Raw genomic sequence first — 16,022 nt, 5'->3', positions numbered from 1 at the left:
GAGGGCCAGGGAGGTTAACTAGGCAATCGTGTTAGGGGAAATTTGATTTGTACACAAATATAGTATTGATTCTGGCCGGTAGGCAGAACGGTTATTCGGCAGGCGGAACTCCTGCGTGCTTTGTCAAGAAACAGTATAGATCTAGAATATTGTACAGAGATTGGTGATTTCCCATTTATATGTACAGTAAGTCAATGGTATGCATAGACAACGAGTGGGTGTCTTGATGCAAAGGACTGTGTTAATGGCCAATGCACATGCCCTCTCTTGCATATCGCACCATCTTGAACAAGATCACAGTCCTTATCAAGATTATACACAGCTTTTCCTCATCCAGGCATGATGACCATCAGCCCCAACAGCCTCTACCAGCCTACCACAGGGTCTGAGTAGCTACAGGCCATATTCAGACCATGTGCTCCCCTTCCACTGGACCCACTGGGACAATCAGAGTGGGCTGTGTGGACATGTAGTTTGCTTTTGCAGATCAATGTGAATCGTGTTAGTTTCTTGTCCTTCTTATGTAGCTATTGTAGACTGCTTTGCAGACATTACGCTGTCCAGACACTTGCTGCCTCTGAGCTCAATGCTGTTACAACTCTGACACTGTTTGTTTCATTTGACTGATCTGGTTAGCTAGGCGTATAATCTTCAGTGTTTCTCTATGTGTGCTTGTATGTGCAAACATTTCCCAAAGTCTGCTTCTAGCAATATTATTATTATTATTAAACCCAAGGTGTTTTGTATGTTACCAACTGTTGGTAATTAGTCAAAAGAGAAGCCTGCTGAGACGCATATCTCTGAATTTGCATGTCCTTTTGCTATGCCTTAGTACCTTACCACACTGCTTTGTTTCTGAACTTGGTCTTAGTGAAATACATTCAACAATTCCAGTTGTACTCTGTCTGCAATTCAGAGGTACTTTGCTCTATTTGATTGTATCATTTCCAGTCCCTTTGTACTGTGAGAGCACTGCTTACAGGTCCATTACTCGAGGCCTTCCGCTACAGACTTTTAAGGCAACTAATGCACCCACGGAATGGGAACAAATCCTCTTCTTGTTGGGAAGTCAACACCGCAATGTGATACAGCTGTGATCCTCTGACTCTCCCGAAATGGTCAAGTGTCACCTATCTTAAAGTAAATATAAAAGACCTATGGACTCCCCTCACTGGGAGTCAACCTCCATGTGCTTGCAGCTGATTCAGCCACTACTTACTGCGAGGCCTAACTGTGGCTTAGACTCTGTAAAGTTAATCATGTTACATTTTCCCCAAATAATCGTGTTTATTCAGGGCTCACAATCACACAAACAAAGTATGAGCTGCATACTTGGATGGCTTTATTACTGTTTCCAAACCCATTCTTCAGGAGGTCATGCTTTGCTAAACAGGCTTTGCACCCCTGGGATGCCCTATAATCGCTCTCAGTGGCCTCTCAGTTGTTTGGTCTGGCTGGTTCTAAGCCGGCGATATTTACATAGCTCATTTTGAAATGCCTTTAGAGAAGATTCAGCAGGTGCAAGTAAGCCCACTTACAGTTCTGACATTCAATCACTCAATGTGATATAACATGTTTGTTCTACCTATTTTTTCTATGCCCTTTGATTCTCCACCAAAAGTCAGGCATTTATTCATGTGTGATCATGTAATTAATGGATTAGGGTCTGAAAACATGTGCATTATTGGTCCCACCTTGGGTTTAAATTAACAAGTGCAGAGAGTGATCTATTTGAAAGGTGTCGTGTTACTTTTTCTAGTCAAACATATTGGCAAAGATCATGAATAACATTTCAATAGACAAGTAGAAGCATAATGCAAGCAAGTAATAAGCACATACTTTTTTTATTCACCTTTAAAAATGTGTTTGAAGTAATTATCTTCCCCCATCTAACTTTAAATCAGGTAGAAAAGTTAAAAGTTCCAAATAGCAGTCCAAAACTTCGCAAACAAAATTTGAAATATCTTTCCCTAAACTGACTTCCCAAACATATCCATAGACTTACATTGCAGGCAGATTGGAACTTGCATTCTTAACGAGGGCATCAATGATTGATACTTTCACTTTGAAACTATGCTACAGTTCGAATGCTGAATCATACAAAGTACTACTCACACACAGACATTTGAATTATAGATCATTTAATGTTACTCCATGGTAAGCCAGAAACCATGAGCATATGTCCTTGTCCAAAAATAGGTAAATAATACATCCTCTGTCTACAGCTGCTTGCTTTGAGAGTCATTGTATAGAACCCTCTCACTGGGGGTTCACACTTTGGGACTGGATCCTAAAGATATGCAGAGATATGGAGATGAAGTCAGTTATATCAAGTCAACGTATTGTAACCTATGATGTCATCAGACTGCCATTTCAAACTCTCTTTTCCAGTGTGAAACATGTACTAAATAAGAACACTCAGTTGTTGATATAGTCAGTGCTTGACTTTTAATGAGATACAAAGGTAAACAATCAGACCGTTTCATCAAGTCATATATTCCGCCAGGTAATAGGCTATGCATCCCATGCAACCCAAACGGCACTCTATCCACTATATAGTGCACTACTTCTGACCAGGGATATAGGCCCTGGTCAAAAGCAGTGCACTACATAGGCAACACAACCATGGTGTTTTCATGGTGTTTTGTAACAGCATTATGCTTGACTGCCTTTTTGAAAATGGTTTTGAGATATTCAGAAAGAGTGTAAGTGAGAGTCTGTGCTCAACTGAACCAGATGGGGGCTGAATCTGATTCGTATTCACAACTGATAGTCCCATCCCCAAACAAGTACAGCTTACTTCTCCCAGCAGGCCTTTAATGGCTGGAGATTTAGGATAGAAACAAACATAAAGCATAAGAGAGTGTGATAAGCGCCATAATTGTATTTTCAACTGAAAACCATATTTACCTTTATCTTGACAGGCTTATTAGAACACACAATCGATACAGCAGCATTACCAGGGAAACCAAGCGTCATGGTGAGATCAAATAAGAGTTTAATTACAAAGCAACCAGCTCTCGCCTGTGACAATTTGAGACACTACTTCATACATTTTCTGTTAGTGATATAAACAAAACGTGGAGGGTTATTAAATCCCTTTTGAATTCAATCACCTTTTGACAGCATCCCTTTTGATTTGAACAAAACCTTCCATACATATTTGCCCATTGTAGAAGTGCTCAGAAAGGGACTTTTTTGGACCTGAATGACAAAACATTCAAGAGATAAAGGTGCTCAAAGTTGACTTATTTTGCATCCCCCATCATACCATGAGACATCTATGTATTCATCACTGGAAAAGATAAACGGTGTAACGTCTGCTTCCAACTTACACTCTCAAACACATACATAGAGCCCCTGAACGCAACTCACTTTACAGACCACTTTCCAGCTCGCACTCTCAAACACATAGATCCCCTGAACGCAGTTCACTCTCCAGATCCCAATCACCTGAATTCTGATCACCTGTTCACACACCTGTATGTCATTTACACACACTATTTAGTTCAGTTCATTGCACCCCATCATTGTGAGGTATTGTTTGTTTTTCTACACGTTCTTTTCTGAGCTCTGTTTAGTTCCATATTAGTCCTCCTGTGTATCATAGTTTTTGGCCATCCTCACGAACAATGTTTTTTGCCTATCAGATTTCCTGTCGTCAACCTCTTGCCTGATCTCCCAGACTATGTTATTAGCCTTTTTCCCTGCGTGTACAGTTACCTTTTTGAATTCCCTGTGTATGACCTTCTGCCTGTCCCTGGACCCTGCTACCTGCATCCTCTTGTGGTCCTTTACTAAACAAACACCTGCTGCGTCCTGCGCTTGAAAACAGCACTCTGTCTCCCATCATACTCATTACAAACGGTTGAGATTGATATAATTTAAAAGCTTATTAACAGGGTCGTCAAACTATTTTATGCTTTCTGGAGAAAATATGTTTTAATACAAATTGTCATTTAACCTTTAATATAAATTATATAAAAAGGCATAAACTCAGATATTTTTTCATATTCACAGATGTTGTAGCTTAGACCCTAGTTTACATCATCTAGTGTTTTGTGTTGTGCCCCCCCATCAGTTGAGACACAACATGCTCTTGAATACAGGGTGGGTGTCATGTTTTGACTGATAAATGTACTACAATGGGAATACAATTTAAATTTAAACTTTCAAATTGTGCCACAAAAATTAACCTCTTGAAACTCTAGGGGCGCTATATCATTTTTGGATAAAAAGACGTGCCCGTTTTAAGCGCAATATTTTGTCACAAAAAGATGCTCAACTATGCATATAATTGGTAGCTTTGGAAAGAAAACACTCTGACGTTTCCAGAACTGCAAAGATATTTTCTGTGCGTGCCCTAGAACGTGAGCTACAGGCAAAACCAAGATGAAACGGCATCCAGGAAATGAGCAGGATTTTTGAGGCTCCGTTTTCCAATGTCTCCTTATATGGCTGTGAATGCGAGAGGAATGAGTCTGCCCTTTCTGTCGTTTCCCCAAGGTGTCTGCAGCATTGTGACGTATTTGTAGGCATATCATTGGAAGATTGACCATAAGAGACCACATTTACCAGGTGTCCGCCCGGTGTCCTGCGCCGAAATTGGTGCGCAAACCTCAGCTGCAAGTATTTTTCCATGGAATTCAGAGAAGAAAGCAGGCTTCCACGAACGATATATCAATGAAGAGATATGTTAAAAAACACCTTGAGGATTGATTCCAAACAACTTTTGCCATGTTTCGGTCGATATTATGGAGTTATTTCGGAAAAAGTTTGACGTTGTTGGTGACTGAATTTTCGGTTCATTTCGGTAGCCAAATGTGATGTACAAAACGGAGTGATTTCTCCTACACAAAGATGCTTTCATGGAAAAACTGAACATTTGCTATGTAACTGAGAGTCTCCTCATTGAAAACATCCGAAGCTCTTTAAAGGTAAATGATTTTATTTATTTGGTTATCTGGTTTTTGTGAAAATGTTGCGTGCTAAATGCTACTCAAAATGCTAAGCTAGCTTAGCATACTCTTACACAAATTAGTGAATAGCGATGGTTCAAAAGCATATTTTGAAAATCTGAGATGACAGTGTTGTTAAGAAAAGGCTAAGCTTTAGAGCAGGCGCATTATTTTCATTTTATTTGCGATTTTCAGAAATCGTTAAAGTTACATTATGCTAATGAGCTTGAAGCTATAACTGTATACAGGTGTTTTTCATAGCCAAACGTGAACAAAACGGAGCGATTTGTCCTACACAAATAATATTTTTTTGAAAAACTGAACATTTGCTATCTAGCTGAGAGTCTCCTCATTGAAAACATCTGAAATTCTTCAAAGGTAAATGATTTTATTTGAATTATTTTCTTGTTTTTGTGAAAATGTTGCTGGCTGAATTCTAGGCTTATAGCCATGTTAGCAATCAATACTCTTACACAAATGCTTGTTTAGCTATGGTTGAAAAGCATATTTTGAAAATCTGAGATGACAGTGTTGTTAACAAAAGTCTAAGCTTGAGAGCAAATATATTTAATTCATTTCATTTGCGATTTTCATGAATAGTTAACGTTGCGTTATGCTAATGAGCTTGAGGCTATAAATAGAATCCCGGATCCGGGATTGCGCGACGCAACAGGTTAACGCAGGTCCACACATAGGAGAATGTTGACTTGAATGGGAATATGTTGTTTTAAATCAAACTGTCAGTCCTCCATATGAAACCTATTGAAATTATAGAAATATAGATTATGGAATAGACATGACCACCCACTATTGACCACCCACTATTGACCACCCACCGTTGACCACCCACCGTTGACCACCCACCGTTGATATTCAACGGTGTGTGGATCGGCAGTCATCTTTGTGGTAGTAGTTAGACGCTAACATTTCAATACAATAACAATTCCAAAGGTGTAACAGCTAAAATGCAGTGGTCTTAAGGGATAGGTCCATTCGATTGAAATGACTCTCACCCTGTATTCAAGAGCATGTTGTGTCTCAACAGATAGCTGTTCAGGGTTTTAAAATGACATGTATGGTGGTGGGTGGTGGTACTTTTAAAAAAACAAATTACTGATACTACTTTTTTTTTAAAGTGCTATTATTTCGATAATAACACTTTTAATTAGGGAATAAAGTCAATATTTGAAAATAAATTAAACATTTTGAGAATAACGTCACAGTTATATTTCAATATTAAGGTAGGGGATTTGGTTATTAACCCCTAGGGTCTATTGACTCACGAAAATGGTGGTTTCCTTTTTGACTATGACCACCACAAGCCCCAAGGGACTCGTCTGAAGTCGGTAACATTGATGTGCCAATTTATGTTTGTAGCATCCAAACTAATGTAATCCCACTGTGGAAAGGAGAGATTATCACAAACACAATAGTGTTCTCTGTTTTTCTCTACAACCCCTACAAGTGTCAAGGGACTCATCTGAAGGTAACAGGTACCGGGTTAAAAACATTTATGGATGTATGGAGGTAGATGTTAAATGCATGTGTCCCTGGCACCCTGTTGCTTTATGCGCCATCATTGAAATTCTTGTGTTAGATGACTGGTGAAACTATACCTTAGAATCGGCTTTAGTAACAAGGAAATATTAGCTATTTTAGCGAATAATAACCATATTTGCATTAGAACCTGGAAAAGGTTGTGCCACATATTGGGTATTTTCAGAAGGAGAAACCAGCTGGACTGGATGAGGTATTTCATCCAAGTCTGTGTGGTTACATACATAGGTAGGGGCGGGTTGTGTGTGTATGCAGGTGTGTGTGTGTGTGTGTGTGTGCGTGTGTGCGCGCGTGTGTGTGTGTGTGTGTGTGTGTGTGTGTGTGTGTGTGTGTGTGGTGGGGGCGTGGTAAAATAATGGTCAAAGCAGACTAATTGTCATCACTCAAATTATTTAATACACTCGTTCAAACAGGCGTCACTGTACACACTCTCTCTCACAACCACACATACATTTCCCACTGGGAACTTCAGACTATAGGCATTTACTCAAATCAAATCAAATTGTATTTGTCACATACACCTGTTTGGCAGATGTTATTGCGGGTGAAGCACTCTTTGACCATGGTGCGTTATGAGCCATAACTATAACTATAAAGTATCTTGGAACTGTCACTGACTGAAGAGAGACCTGGGGTTGAGTCCCTGTCTGTCACTGATTGAGAAGAGACCTGGGGTTGAGTCCCTATCTGTAACTGACTGAGAAAATACCTGGGGTTGATTCCCTGTCTGTCACTGATTGAGAAGATACCTGGGGTTGAGTCCCTATCTGTAACTGACTGAGAAAATACCTGGGGTTGAGTCTCTATCTGTCACTGACTGAAAAGTGACCTGGGGTTGAGTCCCTGTCAGTCTGCCCTCCCAATTCACTACAATGTTCTGATGCGTATCCTAGGCAAACACCTTGCCAGAAATATGTGCATTATACTGTACTATTAACAACCTTATCCATGATGCTTTACCAACAGTAGTATTTCACCCTTTTGGAAACTATCCTATCCAACTATCCAACTAACAACTATAGGCAAGTAGGCTACGTGAGCACACCCAATGAAACAAATGATCAGCTCAGCTATCCCCATTGAGACCATGTCTGTGCCTCGACCTAGGTTGGGCAAACTAAACATGGCGGTGTTCACTTTAGCAATCTCACTAGAATAAAGACCTTCTCCATTCCTGCCATTATTAAAAGAGATTGTGATACCTCACATCTCAAAATAGGGCTACTTAATGTTAGATCCCTCACTTCCAAGGCAGTTATAGTCAATGAACTAATCACTGATCATAATCTTGATGTGACTGACCTGACTGAAAAATGTCTTAATCCTGATGAATTTACTGTGTTAAATGAGGCCTCACCTCCTGGTTACAATAGTGACCATTTCCCCCGTGCATCCGGCAAAGGTGGAAGTGTTGCTAACATTTACGATAGCACATTTCAATTTACAAAAAATCCCTGATGTTTTCGTGTGGCTCAGTCGGTAGAGCATGGCGCTTGCAACGCCAAGCGTCGTGGGTTCGATTCCCGCTGGGGCCACCCATATGTAAAAGTAGTGGCCCCAGCCGACTTGTAAGTCGCTTTGGACAAAAGCGTCTGCTAAATGGGATATATATTATTATATATTCGTCTTTTGATCTTCTAGTCATGAAATCTATGCAGCCTATCAGACCTTGTAGTCAAATAATATTCTAATTTTTGGTGACTTTAATATTCACATGGAAATGTCCACAGACCCACTCCAAAAGGCTTTCGGAGCCATCATCGACTCAATGGGTTTTGTCCAACACATCTCCGGACCTACTCACTGCCACAGTCATACTCTGGACCTAGTTTTGTCCCGTGGAATAAATGTTGTGGATCTTAATGTTTTTCCTCATAATCCTGGACTATCAGATCACCATTTTATTATGTTTGCAATCGCAACAAATAATCTGCTCAGACCCCAACCAAGGATCATCCAAAGTTGTGCTATAAATTCTCGGACAACCCAAAGATTCCTAGATGCTCTTTCAGACTCCCTCCTGCTACCCAAGGACATCAGAGTACAAAAATCAGTTAACCACCTAACTCAGGAACACAATTTAACCTTGCGCAATTCCCTAGATGCAGTCGCACCCCAAAAAACAAAAAATATTTGTCATAAGAAACTAGCTCCCTGGAACACAGAAAATCACCGAGCTCTGAAGCAAGATTCCAGAAAATTGGAATGGAAATGGCACTACAATAAACTGGATGTCTTCCGACTAGCTTGGAAAGACAGTACCGTGCAGTATCGAAGAGCCCTCACTGCTGCTCGATCATGCTATTTTTCCAACTTAATTGTGGAAAACAAGAACAATCCAAAATGTATTTTTGATACTGTCGCAAAGCTAGCTATACCGCAGCATTCTCAGGAGAGGATGGCTTTCACTTCAGCAGTAATACATTCATGAACTTCATTGAGGAAAAGATCATGATCATTAGAAAGCAAATTACGTACTCCTCTTTAAATCTGCATATTCCTCCAAAGCTCAGTTGTCCTGAGTCTGCACAACTCTGTCAGGACCTAAGATCAAGGGAGACACTCAAGTTTTTTAGTACTATATCTCTTGACACATTGATGAAAAAATTCATGGCTTCTAAACCTTCCAGCTGCATACTGGACCCTATTCCAACTAAACTACTGAAAGAGCTGCTTCCTGTGCTTGGCCCTCTTATGTTGAACATAATAAACAGCTCTCTATCCTCCGGATGTGTACCAAACTCACTGAAAGTGACAGTAATAAAGCCTGTCTTGAAAAATCCTAACCTTGACCCAGAAAATATTTTTAAAATACATTGAACCTCCCATTCCTCTCAAAAATTATAGAAAAATATGTTGCAACTCACTGCCTTCCTGAAGACAACAATGTATATGAAACACTTCAGTCTGGTTTTAGACACTATCATAGCACTAAGACTGCACTCGTGAAGGTGGTAAATTACCTTCTAATGGCATCAGATCGAGGCTCTGCATCTGTCCTCGTGCTCCTAGACCTTAGTGATGCTTTTGATACCGTTAATCACCACATTCTTTTGGAGAGATTGGAAACTCAAATTGATCTATATGGACAAGTTCTGGCCTGGTTTAGATCTTATCTGTCGGAAAGATATCAGTTTCTTTATGTGGATGATTTGTCCTCTGACAAATCAACTGTACATTTTGGTGATCCTCAAGGCTCCGTTCTAGGACCACTATTGTTTTCACTATATATCTTACCTCTTGGTGATGTCATTCGGAAACATCATGTTACCTTTCACTGCTATGTGGATGACACACAGCTGTACATTTCGATGAAACATGGTGAAGCCCCAAAATTGCCCTCCCTGGAAGCCTGTGTTTCCGACATAAGGAAGTGGATGGTGGCAAATGTTCTACTTTTAAACTCGGACAAAACAGAGATGCTTGTTCTAGGTCCCAAGAAACAAAGAGATCTTCTGTTGAATCTGACAATTAATCTTGAAGGTTGTACAGTCGTCTCAAATAAAACTGTGAAGGAACTCGGCGTTACTCTGGACCCTGAACTCTCTTTTGATGAACATATCAAGACTGTTTCAAAGACAGCTTTTTTCCATCTACGTAACATTGCAAAAATCTGAAACTTTCTGTCCAAAAATGATGCAGAAAAACCTAGAGAAAAAAGAAAACCTAGAAAAAAGTTTTGTCACTTCTAGGTTAGACTACTGCAATGCTTTACTTTCTGGCTACCTGGATAGAGCACTAAATAAACTTCAGTTAGTACTAAACTAAATTGTATCATTTTACTCCAGTGCTAGCCTCTCTACACTGGCTTCCTGCTAAGGCAAGGGTTGATTTCAAGGTTTTACTGCTAACCTACAAAGCATTACACGGGCTTGCTCCTATCTATCTTTCTCGATTTGGTCCTGCCGTACATACCTACACGTATGCTATGGTCACAAGACGCAGGCCTCCTTACTGTCCCTAGAATTTCTAAGCAAACAGCTGGAGGCAGGGCTTTCTCCTAAAGAGCTCCATTTTTATGGAATGGCCTGCCTATCCATGTGAGAGATGCAGACTATCAACCTTTAAGTCTTTTTTGAAGACTCATCTCTTCAGTAGGTCCTATGATTGAGTGTAGTCTGGCCCAGGAGTGTGAAGGTAAACGGAAAGGCACTGGAGCAACTAACCGTCTCTGCCTGGCCGGTTCCCCTCTCTCCACTGGGATTCTTTGCCTCTAACCCTATAATAGGGGCTGAGTCACTGGCTTTCTGGTGCTCTTCCATGCCGTCCCTAGGAGTGGTCTATCACTTGAGTGGGTTGAGTCACTGACTTGATCTTCCTGTCCGGGTTGGCGCCCCCCGCTTGGGTTGTGCCGTGGCAAAGATCTTTGTGGGCTATACTTCGCCTCGTCTCAGGATGGTAAGTTGGTGGTTGACAATATCCATCTAGTGGTGTGGGGGCTGTGCTTTGGCAAACTGGGTGGGGTTATATCGTGCCTGTTTGGCCCTGTCCAGGGCTATCGTCGGACGGGGCAACAGTGTCTCCCGACCCCTCCTGTCTCAGCCTCCTGTATTTATGCTGCAGTAGTTTATGTGTCGGGGGGCTAGGGTCAGTCTGTTATATCTGGAGTATTTCTCCTGTCTTATCCGGTGTCCTGTGTGAATTTAAGTATGCTCTCTTTCTTTCTTTCTTTCTTTCTTTCTCTCTCTCTCTCTCTCTCTCTCGTAGGACCTGAGCCCTAGGACCATGCCTCAGGAATACCTGGCCTGAAAACTCCTTGCTGTCCCCAGTCCACCTGGCCGTGCTGCTGCTCCAGTTTCATCTGTTCTGCCTGCGGCTATGGAACTGATCTGTTCACCGGACGTGCTACCTGTCCCAGACCTGCTGTTTTCAACTCTCTAGAGACAGCAGGAGTGGTAGAAATACGCTGAATGATCGGCTATGAAAAGCCAACTGACATTTACTCCTGAGGTGCTGTCCTGTTGCACCTTCGACAACGACTGTGATTATTATTATTTGACCCTGCTGGTCATTTGAACATCTTGGCCATGTTCTATTATAACTCCACCCAGCACAGCCAGGAGAGGACACCCCTTATAGCCTGGTTCCTCTCTAGGTTTCTTCCTAGTTTCTGGCCTTTCTAGCGAGTTTTTCCTAGCCACCGTGCTTCGACACGTACATTGCTTGCTGTTTGGTGTTTTAGGCTGGGTTTCTGTACAGCACTTTGTGACATCAGCTGATGTAAGAAGGGCTTTATAAATACATTTGATTGATTGATTGATCTTGGGATCCTGGAGACCGGGGGCTATGCGTGTGTTTGTGTCCCATGTCAAGCTGCTCTCCATATTTGCTTCAACACCGCTATTTTGCAGCCCATTATAAACCTATAGCGGCCCACTAAATTGAGTACCCTAGGCTAATCGTAAGTTACAGTGGGCAAGTGAAAGTAAATTATAGGCCTATCCAACGGCTGCAGGCGAAATTAACAATGAAGCGTGATTTTACGAATACGTGTCTGTGAGAGGATAAATAATTCCATCGCTGTTTAAACATATGTATGTGTGAATTCTCCCTTTCACACACACACTACATATTAATGTTTTAAATGTACAGTACCGTTACAAATTTTAGGGTCACTTAGAAATGTCCTTGTTTTTGAAAGAAAAGCACATTTTTTGTCCGTTACGATAACATTAAATTGATCAGAAATACAGTGTAGACATTGTTAATGTTGTAAATGACTTGTAGCTGGAAACGGCAGATTTATAATGGAATATCTACATAGGCGTACAGAGGCCCATTATCAGAATCATCACTCACTCCTGTGTTCCAATGGCACATTGTGTTAGCTAGTCCAAGTTTATGATTTTAGTATGCTAATTCTCCATTAGAAAACCCTTTTTTAAAGTTACCCCAGCTGAAAACTGTTGTTCTGATTAAAGAAGCAAAATAACAGGCATTCTTTAGACTAGTTGAGTATCTGGAGCATCAGCATTTGTCGGTTCGATTACAGGCTTAAAATTGCCAGAAACAGGGAACTTTGAAACGCGTCGGTCTATTCTTGTCTCAGAAATAAAGGATTTTCCATGCGAGAAATTGCCAAGAAACTGAAGATCTGGTACAACACTGTGTACTACTCCCTTCACAGAACAGCACAAACTGGCTCTAACCAGAATAGAAAGAGAAGTGGGAGGCCCGGGGCACAACTGAGCAAGAGGACAAGTACATTAGAGTGTCTAGTTTGAAAAACAAACACCTCACAAGACTTCAACTGCCAGCTTCATTAAATAGTACCCGCAAAACACCAGTCTCAATGTCAACAGTGAAAAGGCGACAACGGGATGCTGGCCATCTAGGGATGCTGGCCTTCGAGGCGTCTGTTTCTCAAACTAGACACTCTAATATACGTGTCCTCTTGCTCAGTTGTGTACATTTCTAAGTGACCCAAAACTTTTGAACGGTGTTGTTTGTAAATTGTAAAGTATTTGTCTTTTTCGTTAAGCGTCGGACCCCAGGAAGATTAGCTGTCACCATTGTTGTCAGTTAATGGGGAGCCATATTAAAATAAAATAAATCTAAATCTAAATATTAAGCATAGGCCTATAATGAGGCTAATTCTTTGGAAGTGCCATTAGGCTGTAATTTAACTTTTAGTTTCGACATATAGGCTGCTTGCTTAACTGTTACTTTATAGGGTACTATACAAGGTGTTGGCATACACAGGGGATTGAGGATACCATTGTAGCGAGTTCGAAGGGCACCATGACAGGGACTGATGCATGCTACTCATGTCTCTTCGCAGTCTGAAAATGCACCATGGACGTTAGAATGGTATTGCTTTGGGGATACCGTGTGTGTGTGTGTGCATGAGTGCGCAGCGCAGTGGCGCCTGTTTAAACGGGTGTATTAGACGCCCTCCACACACACACACACACACACACACACACACCACACACACACTCACACACACACTCACACACACACACACACACACACACACACACACACACACACACACACACACACACACACACACACACACACACACACACACACACACACACACACACACACACACACACACACACAACCCAGGTGTTTCTACCTATTTATGGAGCCTCACGGACATCCACCTGTGTGGTTCCTCCTTCTAAAAAAGACCCAATCTATTTTACAACCTCTTCCAGGTCCTAATACCTACAATATTATGGTTATTATTAGCTAAAAGAGCAAGGATTTCCTTGTTACTAAAGCCAATTCTAAAGTATAGTTTCACCAGTCATCTAACTCAGGCATTTCAGGGGTGGCACACACAGCAACAGGGACCAAGGGAGACATGCAATTAATAACCAAATCCCATACTTTAATCTTGAAAAATAACTGACATTGTCGACTTTATCCTCTAAATTAAATGTTTCGTTTATTCGCGACATATTGCCACATTATTCTCAAAATGTTGCAACTTTTTAAAAAGTACTATGTTCCAAGTAACACCACCGATCACCGTTTCGAAAAAAAATATCTTCACTTGACCCTAATACTCTTCCATATATAAATGACATAAATCTCAACTGTTGATCTTTTCCAGTGATAAGCACATGGATGTCTCATGGCATGGTGGGGTATGCAAAATGGTTCACCTTTGAGCACCTTTATCTCCTGAATGTTTTGGCATGCAGGTAAATCACTTCTTCATTACTTCTTCCATGGGCAAACATGTATGGAAAGTTTTTGTTTCAATCAAAAGGATGCCGTCAAAAAGTGATGGATTCACAGGTGGATTGACCCAGAGGCTACATCAATAAACATAACATTCCTTGTTGGGAAAGAATACAAAGCACCCTAAGCTATTGCAAAGCAACCAACTACCCCCCAAGCCTGTGACAATTAGAGACACTACTTCATACATTTTCTGTCGGTTATATAAACATTCAAAATCTCTGTCAATACACCAAAGCGTACAGTTGGGAAGCATATGGAGCAGCCGATAGAGCAGACAAAGCTCACCCCTCAGCTTTGTATAGCCTGGTACAGTATTTCCTGTCTGTCCAGTCGTATTATGGAATAGGTGTCATATCACTGCTGCAAGCCTCTGCACCTTTACACTGCCGTCGTGACAGAGGTAGAGGTAGGTCACCCCAAGGCTTTATCCAGACCTGTGTAATGCACTCTAATCTCTTCCCTTCTCTGTCTCTTCCTCCTCTTTTGCTCTCTCCCTCTCTTGCCCTCTCGCTCCCTTTTCCTGTCTCATCCTTTGTTCTCTCCCTCTGTCTCTCTCTTTCTCTCTAGCTCTCTCCCTGTTAGCCCTCTATCTCGCTCTCTCCCTGTCTGTTGTCCTTAGCAACCTATGACTGTGCATGTGCATGCAACAGTATAGTGAATCCCACAGTAATAAACAGACAGGAGGCAGCAGCAATGGTGGTACAGTAAAGTATGCTATATCACTATCTGAATGAACGTCGCTGAGGGCGTTTCAATTTGGTAGCGTGGTGTGTGTGAGACTTCCGCAAAATCTGTCAGTATAAAGAAGATCACTTTCAGAATGTTCTTTCTCATTCGTAAATAGAGCATACCTGAATGAATGAAGATAAATGCTACGTCCAGTGAATTGACATTATTTACCGAGTATGTAGACTCCCCATGTGGACAATTGACTGATTATGAGTAGCCAAGCAGATAGCATTATTCTGCACACTTACCCCTTTTAAACCAGTCAATTGACTCTTACGCACACATACCTGTCTGCATAATTGTGTCCCCAGTGCTTAATGATCTGAATACATTTAGCGAGATGAAGCCTGAATCTGCCTGATGATGAAATAAGTTCCATCTGGTTAACATTAGATATTGATGTCTAATAAAAGACAAGATGCCTCAGCGCAGTATTAATTCAGAAGTAAAGTGACCCAGGAGCTCAAACTTGAAAGCTTGATTAAAACTTAAGAGGGAAAAGGGACCGGAATAGAATTCCAAAAAGATGTAGCCGAGTGTCTTTTCAACTCGGATTAATTCACTGATGTAGTGCAAGTTATACTCCTTTCCATTTTAATCACTATGTCTCCTGTATATACTCTAACTTCCAAGTTCCACTGCATGTGACAGTACGGCACAATATCATGTCCTAGTCACAATAATCATGTCCAAGTCACATTAATGTCCTCAAAGCTCTTCAGATCCCACTGGAGTGCTGAGAACCCTAGATGCATTCCTGGTTCAACGCATTTCGTCGGTGTCCTGGAATAACCTTGTATCACTTTTTGTTGATTTTCATAACTCTACGACTAAGGCTAGTCACTTACAATACCTTGTGAACTTCCATTAATATACTGTATATTTTATTTTTATTCCTGAGATGCATGTTTTTTTTCTCCAGGATTTTCAACCCTAGTCTGACACCTTTCCCCTGAACACACACTTCCTTGACAGATGTCTCCATCATATACCTCACACTCATCACAGATGTATTTAACCGAGTGAGCTCAACTGATGCCAGCTGGTAGAGTCATTACAGTTGTCAGTGGATGAAGC

The sequence above is a fragment of the Oncorhynchus masou genome, chromosome 6 (genome assembly GCF_036934945.1).
Source record: "Oncorhynchus masou masou isolate Uvic2021 chromosome 6, UVic_Omas_1.1, whole genome shotgun sequence".
Lineage (NCBI taxonomy): Eukaryota > Metazoa > Chordata > Actinopteri > Salmoniformes > Salmonidae > Oncorhynchus > Oncorhynchus masou.
The sequence above is the reverse complement of the archived record's forward strand: the minus strand, read 5'-3'. Positions refer to the sequence as shown.